The 12768-nt window shown below is 42.5% G+C and overlaps 1 protein-coding gene across 4 annotated transcripts in view; it reads right to left on the reverse strand.

Moving 5' to 3' along the window:
- CELF2 (CUGBP Elav-like family member 2) overlaps positions 1-12768 on the reverse strand; it is a 634914-nt gene that overhangs the window by 392461 nt on the left and 229685 nt on the right. The gene's annotated exons all lie outside the window — the stretch shown is intronic.

Here is a 12768-nt window from a genome sequence, read left to right on the forward strand (position 1 = left end):
GAATGGTCGCTAAATGAATGGTTGTAAGTCAAGGACTACCTATACACCAGAATGTAGTCAACTAACAGTCAGCACTAAGTTGATGCTAGATAAGACTTAATGGAATTCAAGGGAGACTTGGATCCCTTGTGGGAATGTAAGGATTGCAGGCTGATAACTTGCTTGACTCCACCTCCAGGCTCTGCTCTCCTACATCTTCTCCGTTTTATTTTGCACTCTCCTCCTTGAGATCTCCAATATGGATTGTGTGTTCTCAACCTCTGTTTTCAATCCAACAAGTGTTACATTATGTAACACTCTCATTAAAATTGAATGTGGGTTGAAAAGAGAACATCTATGGTAAGCAAAAGGAGAAATACCAAATGTTCTTAAGAAAGGATACAAATCTTCTTGTTTTAAACCACCACAACAAATAATCCCCATCTTTCAATGGAGGAAACACTTAATAAAAATGAATAAATAGAGGTTTATAATGAAAGCGTTTGATTCTCTATTCATTTAAGCCTTCCTATGAAGAATGACTAATGGTAACAACGTATGATTCAGAAGGGTAACGATGTACGGAACATTTTGTGTACTCCTTAGACAAGGTCACTCTTGATTCCTCCAAAGCCACTCAAAAAAATCCCACATTTTGTCTTCACACCATCCATTCTGAGGAGCAAAGGGTGATCCTCAGCACTTCTGAGTAGGCTGGTGTCTTGCAGTGAGATCACTTTGCCCTTTATTTCATGCAGGAAGGAAATATGATAAATTCTGTGCAGTCTCTCCTGTCAATCTACACCCAATAGCTCTGGCTGTGCGCAGCCATCTAATCGTTCACAAAAATTAAGCACAACTATAAAGAAACAGCTGCTTCCGGGATCAGTACTGACAAAGCTGTAGCTGTGTCTCCTTCAGAAATCTGTAGACGGAGAGTTAAGACAGTAGGGATGAAATGAGTTTCTCGAGAAGGAACTTATTCACTGATTTTACAGATCTTTGGCAGAATTTAATTCTTCTTTCAAGCACACAACACCTGATCCAGAAACAATAGTTTTAGCCCTCAAATAATGCTGTACAGTTCAATCACAGAAAACCAGAATTTCCTTTAGACTGATGCAGGATCTTAATCTGGAAGTGACTACATTAATTCACGCTACAATAGTATTTTGAGGGATCCTGTGACGGACCTCAGCTTCAGTTCTTTTATGTCAATTGACTATTGAATGGGAGAAGGGGAAGAAGAAGAAGGAGAAGGAGAAGAAGAAGGAGAAGGAGAAGGAGAAGAAGGAGAGAAATAAACTTAGATGATTTTTCATTGGATTGGAAAACTGGAATCAATTCTGTATGTCTTAGCATGTAGGTCTGAACCATCAGTTTGATTTAATTCAATCTTGTTCATGGAATCAGTGAATCAAATAATCTAACAGATTCAAGGCTTCCCATCTAGACAGAGAAAGTGCATTTGCCCAGACCGAAAATCTAACACATACTCAAATCTTGGCCCAATCTATCTGAACCAATCTTTCTGAACCATGTTTCAATCAAAACGCAGCCCACAGGAATTTCAAAAGGCCATCTGTTCTAGCAGAAAGCAGATACTCAGCGAGGAAAATTAAACAACTTCAACCGGGAGGGGAAAAAAAAGGCTTTTGTCTTGTTTGCTGTTATATTAAATACATTTGTGAAGTACATTTAGGCTATGAAGACTATACAGTATTTATGGAATAACTAACTGAGGGATCTCTTCCAAAGCCTGCCCAAGCTAATATTTATTTACAGTGCTTTTTTTGTAAAAGAAAAAGGTGCCGGAACTCACACACGTCATACAACCCGCCATGCCTACCCTACAAGGTTCTATCCCAAAAAGGTGCCGGAACTCCGTTCTGAGCGTTCTATGAGAAAAAAAGCCCTGTTTATTTACATTATATCATCTCTCCAGAAATTAGACTGGCCCCCCACTCTGACGCTCTTCCTGAAGAAGCTTCTTGGATGAGAAGCAAAACGTCTTCAAAGAAAAACAAGAAAGCCCAGTTGCCCTGTGAAAAAACACCTTTGGGGCAAATGGAGCCAAGCTGGAGTTCAGATTCATGGGGTTATCCAATGAAGTTGAACGTGGAGGGCTTCTAGGAGCATCAGAAGGAAATACTTTGGCGCAGAAGAATCACCAAGAGACTCCAGGAGACAGAGTTCCAGGTCCCCACATCCTGGGAGGGGGGGACACAAAGAACGCAAGAGAGATGGCTCAATGCCACCCAGCGTGAGGACAATGGAGGCCTTGTGTGTCAGCAGCCTATTTTGCCAGCCAGCCACCAGATGGAGAAAGGGGGGGGGGGGAAAAACGCAGCAGTACACAACAGACTTTTGAAAAAGAGGCAGCTGCAGCTTAGACAGAAGTGAAATCAAGGAAATGGAAGAGAAATAACGGCAAGGATGAAGCGAGCAAGGAGGGCGCTCCTGCCTCCCTGTTAAAAAATATTTTGAAAACCAGGGGTGGGGGGGGATAGGTGGACACAGGTGCTCAACGTATTCTCCAAAACACCTGACGTCAGGAGAAGAAGCAACGGATGGAGACTAAGCAAGGAGAGAAGCAACCTGGAACTAAGGAGAAATTTCCTGACAATCAGAACAATTAATCAGTGGAACGGCTTGCCTCCAGATGTTGTGGGTGCTTCAACACTGGAAGTTTTTAAGATGAGATTGGACAGCCATTTGTCTGAAATGGTATAGATAGGGTATTGAATAGAATAGAATAGAATAGAATAGAATAGAATAGAATAGAATAGAATAGAATAGAATAGAATAGAATAGAATAGAATAGAATAGAATAGAATAGAATAGAATAGAATAGAATAGAATAGAATAGGGCTGGAAGGGACCTTGAAGGTCTTCTAGTCCAGCTCCCTGCTCGAGCAGGAGAACCTATACTATTTCAGACAAGTCACTGTCTAGTCTCTTCTTAAAGATCTCCAGGGACGGAGCACCTATGATTTCTGGAGGCAAGCTGTTCCACTGGTTAATTGTCTTCACTGTTAGGAAGTTTCTCCTTAATTCCAGGTTGCTTCTCTCTTTGGTCAGTTTCCAACCAATGCTTCTTGTCCTGCCCTCTGGGGCTTTGGAGAATAACTTGACCCCCTCTGCCTTGGGGCAGCCCCTCAGATACTGGAACACCGCTATCATGTCTCCCGTTTCTTCTTTTCTTTAGACTAGCCAAACCCAGGTCGTGCAGCCGTTCTTCGTATGTTTTAGTCTTCAGGTCTTTGATCATCTTAGTTGCTCTTCTCTGAACTTTTTCCAAGGTCTCGACATCTTTTTTGTAGTATGGTGACCAAAATTGGTTGCAGTATTCCAGGTGTGGTCTCACTAGGGTTTTATTAAGTGGGTCTCCTGCTTAAGCAGAGGGTTGGACTAGAAGACCTCCAAGGTTCCTTTCAACTCTGTTATTCTGTTAAGCTGTTCAGATAGGGCTTTACCCAGATCCTTCTCCTGTTTCTACATAGAGGCAGCCCTCAACTTACGACTGTCCGTTTAACATCTGCTTGAACTTACAATGGCCCTATAAAAAAGTAACTTATAACTTGTCCTTGCACTTACCACCATCACAGCAACCTCACGTCATGTGTGTCAAATCTGAGTGCTTGGCAATCAGCATGTGTTTAAAATGGCTGCAGCGTCATGGCGTCACACGACTGCCATTTGCAAATCTGTCTGGGGACTTCTGAAAAGCAAAGTCCATTGGGGAAGTTGGATTCACTTAACGACCACGTCATTCAGTTAACAACTGTGTCTGCAGCAAACAGGTCACAAAATCAGGCGCAACTGACTTAATGACCTCACTTAGAGACAGAAGTTCCAGGTTCAATTCTGGTTGCAAGTCAAGGACTATCTGTAAAGAATGAGCGGTGGCCACCAACCTAAGTGCTTTTTAAAGAGGGCTAGCGAAGACATGGGCTATTGGATTAAGTTCCCAGTTAAGCTGATTGATCGCTCATGCCTACATACAAAATTAACAGTATTGAATTGGCACTATTTATTTCTTTATGATATGGCACATTCGCATCACATTTCGATATAAACACAAGAGAAAGAATCAGCGTTAGGTAAGAGTTAACAGAAATCAAGAGGGGTTGGACTTAGAACACAGAATAACAAGAGTTGGAAGGGATCTCGGAGGTCTTCTAGTCCAACCCCCTGCTTGAGCAGGAGACTCTATATCATTTCAGACAAATGGTAGCCCAGTCTCTTCTTTAAAACCTCCAGTGTTGAAGCACCCACAACTTCTGGAGGCAAGCTGTTCCACTGATTTATTGTTCTAACCGTCAGGAAGTTTCTCCTTAGTTCGAGGTTGCTTCTCTCCTTGATTAGTTTCCAACCATCGTTCCTTGTTTTGCCTATTGGTGCTTTGGAAAATAGTTTGAACCCCTCTTTGTCTTTCTAGGAGTCCCTCAAATATTGGAACAGTGCTATCCTATCTCCCACTACTCCTTCTTTTCATTTGACTAGACAAAGCCAATTTCTGTAACTATTGTTCGTATGCTTTAGCCTCCAGCTAAAACAGACCACTTATGGGAATGTAACGATTCCAGGCTGATTCCACTCTTGACTCCACCCACCAGGCTCTGTCTGACCTTCTCCTACAGTAACTGCAGTTAAGGTGAGGTTGAACAAAGTTGCCACCTCAAGACTTGCTCTCCAGTTTTTATTAGACAGACCTTACTTAGGAGCAATGGATGGAAACTAGTCAAGGAGAGAAGCAACCTAGAACTAAGGAGAAACTTCCTGACAGTTAGAACAATTAATCAGTGGAGCAACCTGCCTCCAGAAGCTGTGAATGCTCCAACACTGGAAGTTTTTAAGAAGAGACTGGACAGCCATTTGTCTGAAATGGTATAGGGTTTCCTGCCTTAGCAGGGGGTTGGACTAGATGACCTCCAAGGTCCCTTCCAACTACTACTAATTATTATTATTATTATTATTATTATTATTATTATTATTATTATTATTATTATTATTATTATTATTATTATTATTATTATTATTAAGACAAAGATTGGCGACTCCTAAGTTGCTGACCTCCAAACTTCTCCATTTTAACTTAGTCAGTTAAGTTATCCAAGTAATGATAGTTAGCTTTTGGAACCATTCACTGGGGGAAGTAAAACTTCAGATACAGGTAGTTCTCGGCTTACAACATTTCATTTAGTGACCCTTCAAGGGCACTGATAAAAGTGACAAGACCATTTTTTAGACTTACGACCATTGCAGCATCCCCATGGTCACGCGATCAAAATTCAGACACTTGGTGACTCATATTGATAACGGTTGCCGTGTCCCGGGATCATATGAGCATCCTTTGCAAGCTTCTGACAAGCAAAGTCAACGGGCAAGATAGATTCCTTTAAGAACCATGTTACTAACTTAACTACTGCAGCGATTCACTGAACAACTGTGGCAAGAAAGGTCATAAAAATGGGGCAAAAACCATTTAACAACAGTCTCACTTAGCAACAGAAATTTGGGGCTCAGTTGTGGTTGGAGGACAAGGACTACCCGTAACGGACAGTAAAAAAAAAGCAGACAATCTTGGTATGACCTCATAGGCCAGACATGTCAAACACAAGGCCCGGGGGCCGGATCTACCCCACAAAGTGGTTTCATGTGGCCCGCGAAGCCATCCTGGAAACAGTGAGGGAACGGCCCCCACTGCCTTGGCCCTGGCCCAGAGACCCTCCTCCTGCCAGAGACCCTCAGATCTGTCCCACTCCTGCCCAGGCCCCCATAGGCACCCTTGATGCGAACAATGTAGAGCTGGCCACGCCCACCCAGTAGGCCACGCCCACCCTGGCCACACCTACCCAGCCCCCTGAGGGCAACCACAATGCTGATGCGGCCCTCAATGAAATTTAGTTTGACACCCCTGTCATAGGCTAATTTCACTGAACTGTGAAGAATTCTAAAACATATTAATATAACGTGGTTTCACTTCAAAAATAATATCCAGCATCCAATCAACATGTAATGATTTCAACACGGCTATGTCACTGTCTCTCTGAAATCAATGGAGATTCATCACTTGGGCTAAATCAGATCCAGTGTTGAGGTTTTGGGGAGAAATATTGGAATGGAGTGGTTTGATTATCATGCATAATTAACTATCCAAATTACCCACAGAGGCATGTTGCTTTATTCTTGGTTTTCTTCTTTTCTTCCCTCTTCTCTTTAATTCCATCAGCTCCAAATTAATCTTCATAAACAGTTTCATTAATGCTACAGCCACAGTTTGTTTAGCCTATTACACTGTAATAATGTAGCAGAGCACAGTGTATAATTTTAATTATTATGGAAAGAATATAAAAGTGTACCAGTATTTAAAAAGCAAATCACTGATAAGGTAATTTTAGGAACGTGGATTTACTGATTAAAAAAAAAACAACCAAACTTCCCAGCATCAAGGAATCTTATTGCTGGAAGGACAATTTAGGTCATCAAGACCATCTCCTTGTTTAGTGCAGGAGTTCAAATTAAAACATCTCAGATACTTTTGAATGCATCCAGCGAAGGGAAGGTCAACATCTCTCTTGTTAATTGGTTCCATTGTTGACCTGGTCTTATTTAGACATATTTTTCACAAGGTTAAATCAGAATCTGCCTTCTCGTGTATTCTGTGTTGTGAATTTTTTCCAAACACTCAACATCTTTTTTGTGGAATATAACAGGAGTCTCCAACCTTGGCAACTTTAAGACTTGTGGACTTCAACTCCCAGAATTCCCCAAAAAGCATGGCTGGTTGAGGAATTGTGGGAGTTGAAGTCTACTGGTCTTAAAAGTTGCCAAGGTTGGACACCCCTGAAGTATAACATAGTATTGCCACAAGGCCCATTTGTGATTTCTAAAGGCACTAAAACAGGCTTCAGCATACTGAGTGTCTCACATATATCCCAACCTTACACAACAATCATTCTGTAATTTTCTCTTTCCTTTTCCAATGGTTGTCAGAGCGACAATGCTCCTTCACTTCTATTACCCCTGTCTCCCTCCAGTATTTCCAAAAACCACAACTAAAACTCACAACTGCTTATCACCTATTGCTCTATGCTCCTAGGAATCTGCTCCAGGTGTCACCACTGTTTACCCATCATTTTTATGGGTCTCTTTGGGTCAACACCTCCATTACTCATGGATGTCACACAGAAGAAGATCAAGACCTGTTTTTATCATGTAAGAGGGCTGGAGATGAAGTTACAGGAAAGCTGATCCCAAGTGAAGGTTAGGGGAAAAAAAGCCTTCCTTATTTTAAGAGCGGTTTAACAATGGAATGATATACTCTCTTCTTCATTGGAACTACAGATAGTCCTTGATTTACAAGTTATAACTACACTGAAAAAAAAGTGACTTATAACCATTTTTAACCCTTATGACCACTGCAGCATCCCCGTGATCAGGTGATCAAAACTCAGATGCTTGGCAACGGACTCATATTTATGACGGTTGCTGTGTCCTGGGGTCACAGGAAATCACCTTTTGTGAACTTCTGACAAGCAAAGTCAATGGGGAAGCTGTTACTAACTTAACAACTACAACAATTCACTTCACAACTCTGGCAAGAAATGGGGCAAAACCTCACTTAAGAAGTGCCTTGCTTAGCAACAGAAAGTTTGGGCTCCGTTGTGGTTGTAAGTCGAGGACTACCTATATTTGAGTAAAGACTAATTAACTGTCTCCTTGAGATGTTAGCTTATCCACCCATCCATTCCTGGCTTCCTCCCTCCATCCTACATATTTCAATTTGAATTCTTGCATTAACCAGGTTCTGGGACACAATGGCTTCCATGGCCCCATCAAACTCCATGATTCCATAATGGTGGGCTTCTTCACTAAGCAAAGACCACCTGAGATAGAAACGAATCAAAAAGGTTCTCTTTGTAACCTAGAGGAGCCAGTCCCTGAAAAGTAGCGGGCAGATGCCAAAATTGTTCATAGCTTAAGGGCAGAGCAAACACGCTTTGCATTCATCAGGGCTCATGTTCAATCCCTGGCATCTCCAGCTGAAAATGAGCAAGGATTTCAAGGTCCTTTTTTCTGAGACGGCCACTGCCAAAAGTGGCCGTGAAGACTTTGGCACAGTTCCTTAGTTCTCGTGCCTTGGTGTAATCGCCCCAGTGATTAAGTCTAATCACATGCAACAGAAACAAAGACATGTCAGTTTTCTATCCATCCATCCATCCATCCATCCACTCACTCACTCACTCACCTACCCCCCCCCTCCACTTTTCTTCCTTTCCTTTTCCTCCATTCTGCAGTCCAGGATCTTTGGTTGGTAAATCACTCATCACATCAATGGTGCTAAATAATAATAATAATAAAGTAAGCAAACAAGCAAGCAGTCCTCTCACAAGGGCTTGCAAACTCTCTCGCCGGATGTAATCCTTAGAAGCAGAGTTGCATGATTTATTGAAGAAACTGGAAGACTTTTTAGCAGCCACTAGAGAATTCATGATGCATTGGGCCACTGTTTGGGTTGTGTCCTTTTTCAGAGATATTTCATTACCTAAACAATTCAAAAGAATGAGCAGGGGTGAGCAAAACAACAGTGGGAGTGATTTTTGACTTCCTTCTGTCTTCCCCATTGACTTAGCTCGTGGGAAGCTGGCAGAGAGAAAGTCAATGGGGATGCAGACGTGGAAAGTCACAAGTTACTAAAGTAAGTATCCACCATCTGCTCACCCTCCCACAGTCCCTCTGTGCTCACACCGCAACAGCCACCTGTGCACTCCTATGCACACTCCCTAACCTGTGAACACTCTGTGGCGCAGTGGTTAATTCGATCCTGATGGGCTCAAGTTTGACTCAGCCTTCCATCCTTCCAAGCTTGATAAAATGAGGAGCCAGATTGTTTTGGCAATATGCCGACGTTGTAAACCACTATAAAGCACTATGGAGCATTATATAAGTGTAAGTGCTATTGTTACTCTCAAGCATACTCCTTGATGCACACATTTTTGCACATTCTCCCTGACCCACACTATACTCTCTCTCCGACTTGCACCCTCATATATCCTTCCTGCACTGCTTCCTCACACACCATCCCTGAACTGCACTGCATCTCTTGCACAGCCCCTCGCTTTCTCCCCCCACCTGGCAGCAGACACTTACCTGACTGCTGGCCTAGGACTTGGAACTTCCTGCCGGCTTCCCCACTGATTTTGCTTCTGGGAAGCTGGCAGAGAGCGTGGGCAATCACAATCAAGTTTACACTTCCTGCCTGCTTCCCCACTGCATTTTGGGAAGCTATCAGGGAGTGTTGGAAATGATGATCATGTGACCTCGGCTGACCAGAGCAGCATGGCGGAAGTGTTGAAGTAGCCACAGCTTTTCCAAATGTCACTTCCACAGGAGGAATTCTGCAAGTCCAGAAATTGTTCCTCATTATGCACCGTTTCACCCAATAAAGTATACAGACAGACACAACAGTTTTAATACTGTGTAGATCTCATACTACTGATTCATATCCAAATTGATTATGTGTATGAAATCTATATAGTAATTCCAAGATCTCTTTTGCACATACGGTACTATAGAGAGCCATTTGGTTAAGGTATTAGTCTACAATGCAAGAGACTGTGAGTTCAAATTCTGCCTTAGCCGTGAAGTCCAGCTGGGTGACTTAAGGCCAGTCATTCTCTCAGCCCAACCCACCTCACAGGGTTTTTGCTGTGGAGAAAATGGGAGGAGGAAAGTGTGTTGCATATGTTTGTCACTTTGAGTTATTTGTAGAAATAATACAGGTAGTCCTTGACTTATGACCACAATTGAGGCCAAAATTTCTGCTGCTAAGCAAGGCAGTTGTTAAGTGAGTTTTGCCCCATTTTACGACCTTTCTTGATACAGTTTTTAAGTGAATCACTGCAGTTGTTAAGTTAATAACATGGTTGTTAAGTGAATCTGGCTTCCCCCATTGACTTTGCTTGCCAAAAGGTTGCAAAGGGGGATCACGTGACCCTGAGACACTGCAACCGTCATAAATACGAGTCAGTTGCTAAGTGTCGGAATTTTGATCATGTGACTATGGGGATGCTACAATGGTCGTAAGTGTGAACAACAGCCATAATTATTTTTTCCAGAATTGTTGTAACTTTGAACAGTCACTAAATGAACTGCTGTTAGTTGAGAACTGCCTGTAAAAGTGGGATACAAATCAGTCAATCAAAATAAACACTAATTGCAAGATATAGTTGTGAATGCCTTTTGTAGCACCCCCTTAATTCTTTTAACAGCTAGAGAAATGTGCTTAAATTACTCAGCTTGTCCCTGCATTCAAATATTCCTGATGGTCCTCTGTACTTCTTATTTTTATCACTGAATCTGTCATTCACATTCTTTTCCAGTGACACCATGCAAATATGCAGCTGCCTTATCTTTCTCTCTGGCTCCGAAGTTTCTATTTGGAGTGAGGCTAGTTCTCCAGCACAAAAGGAAACCTCCATCCAAAAGCTACTTCCAGAAGCCATCTGCAGTCAAGATAACAAGCCACCAGTCCTGATTAGGAAGGTGGAAAACAATCAATCTGGTTTGCGTTTTAGGAAAACAAAATGCTGAATGAAATACTTTCAGGCCTTCCTTTTTTTTTTCTCCCAAAAAATTTGCAAGATGCCAAAGTATAAACAAAGTCAGATTTCTAACTGGAAAACAGAGGGGGAGACCTGAAAAGAAACAATTATTCCTGATCCATTTTCAATAACACACATTCACAAAACATTTTCCCCCCCCGCCAAAGGTATTTTGTTCTTCTGCCCAGAATCTTTTGTACTCATCCTGTGAAATGGCCAGGCTGAGTTTGAGGCTAGGGGGAGTGGGAGTGGGGGGGTCAAATGTGTCATCAGCCTCCAGTCCCTTCGTGCCCATAAGAGACACAAGTCCAGTTCACCTTCAGTTCCATTGACTCTTATTTATTTATTTATTTATTTATTTATTTATTTATTTATTTATTTATTTATTTATAAAATTTATTGGCCACTCATCTTACCATAGGGCAGGGGTCTTCAAACTTGGCCCTTTTATGACTTGTGGACTTCAACTCCCAGAATTCCTCAGCCAGCATGCCTGGCTGAGGAATTCTGGGAGTTGAAGTCCACAAGTCATAAAAGGGCCAGGTTTGAAGACCCCTGCCATAGGGTAACTCTGGGTGACTTACAGTTACATCTCAGTTAAAAGATAAAATCAAACATTAAAGCCAAAGACACATGGCAGCAGAGCGGGGGGGGGGGAGGTGGGATCTGTCTTTACTCAAACAACCACCTCCATTGCACTGTGCCCCTACTGAGGCCCCAAGCCGACTGGCAAAGCCACATCTTTAGGCCCTTACGAAAAGATAGGAGGGTTAGGGCCAACCTTACATCGGGGGGGGGATGTTCCAGATGGCAGGAGCCACAATAGAGAAGGCCCTCTTCCTGGACCTCACCAGCTGGAATAATCAGATTAATGGGACTTGTAGCATGCCTCCTCTGGCGGCACAAGTGGTACGGGCCAATCTCAGTGGGGTGAGATGGTCTCTTGGGTAACCTAACCCTAACCTTAACCCAGGGGTAGGCAACCTCGGCTCTTTTATGAGTCATGGACTTCAACTCCCAGAATTCCTGAGTCAGCATAGCCTACCCCTGCCCTAACCCTAACCCATGCCATGAATGGCTTTAAAGGGGATCACCAACCCAACATCTGGAATGGCACCTGGAAACAGACTGGTAACCAATGCTGCTTGCAGAGCAGTGGTATTAGAGGGGTCTTTCTTGCCCGCCCCCAAAAATTACCCATGCTGCCGCACTCTGCACCAGCTATAGCTTCCTACTAGTCTTCAAAGGGTAGCCCCATGTAGCTCTCATTACAATAGTCCAGTCATGGGATGCCTAGGGACTGAACGGCTGAACAGCTTACCTGCCACAAATTTGCTTTGACCATTAGTAATTCAAATTCTTGTAGAGAGCTGAAGCTTGCAATAAAGTTTTATATTAATTTAAATTGCCTGGACTTCCTGATTTTCCCCGAACTTGATATCATGCCCTTAAATAATAAGGGTAATACATGGGGGCCCCTCCCCATTTACAGGCCCCAAAGCCCCTACAGAGTTGAACTGTTAAGTCAAAAATAACTGATTGGTTCGTTGGTTGATTATAAGTAGTCCTCGACTTACAGCAGCTTGTTTAGTGTCTGGTCAAAGTTATAACAGCACTGGAAAAGGTGACTTATGACCATTTTTCAGACTTATGACCATTGTAGCATTCCCCAGGGTCACATGATCAAGATTCGGATACTCGGCAACTGGTTCATATTTATAACAGTTGCAATGTCCCAGAGTTAAGCATTGTGACTTTTTGACAAGCAAAGTCACTGGGGAAGGCAGGTTCACTTAACAACCGTGTTACCAACTTAACAACTGCAGTGATTCGCTTAACAAGTGTGCCAAGAAAGGTCACAAAATGGGGCAAAATTCGCTTAAGAAATGCCTCGCTTAGCAAAAGAAATTTTGGGCTCAATTTGTGATGTAGATAAAGATCTATGGTTTGGTCCATCCAGTCCCCAATATTAAATGAATTCAGCTAAGCTAATCCCTGCTTATCTGGGTGTTTAACGTTACAAGGGATGGGTTCTGGTTATTTTTTTTTCTTTTCCTTCTTAACATTTTTATTGTCTCTGTCGAATCGTGTATAAATATGGTTGATCGCTATGTGTCTGTTGATGGCTGATTTGTCCGAATGCCAAGCTTCCAGCAATTCCCTATCATTTTTGGATTTA

This window comes from Vipera berus (assembly GCF_964194415.1).
Source record: "Vipera berus genome assembly, chromosome: 6".
NCBI classification, from domain to species: Eukaryota; Metazoa; Chordata; class Lepidosauria; order Squamata; family Viperidae; genus Vipera; species Vipera berus.